This window comes from Morus notabilis, unplaced genomic scaffold (genome assembly GCF_000414095.1).
Source record: "Morus notabilis unplaced genomic scaffold, ASM41409v2 Scaffold435, whole genome shotgun sequence".
Classification (NCBI taxonomy): domain Eukaryota; kingdom Viridiplantae; phylum Streptophyta; class Magnoliopsida; order Rosales; family Moraceae; genus Morus; species Morus notabilis.
The window spans coordinates 29,635-29,864 of NW_010359587.1; positions in this window are offsets into that span (position 1 = coordinate 29,635).

Genomic DNA, 230 nt, shown 5'->3' on the forward strand with positions numbered 1-230 from the left:
GGGGGTTTTCGCGGGAAGAACCTGCAAGTGTGGGTTTTGGGTTCTGGGTTTTAGGTGCGGACGGTCCCGCTATGTAAGCCGAAGAGACGAGAAAAAGAAACTTTGGGTGACGTTTTGGTTCATGCGTCATTTATATTTTAAATTTTTAAATTTTAAATTTTTATTAAAAAAAATACTATAATAAAACTACAAATTATAATTTTAAATTAAATAAAATCTTTAAAACAAAT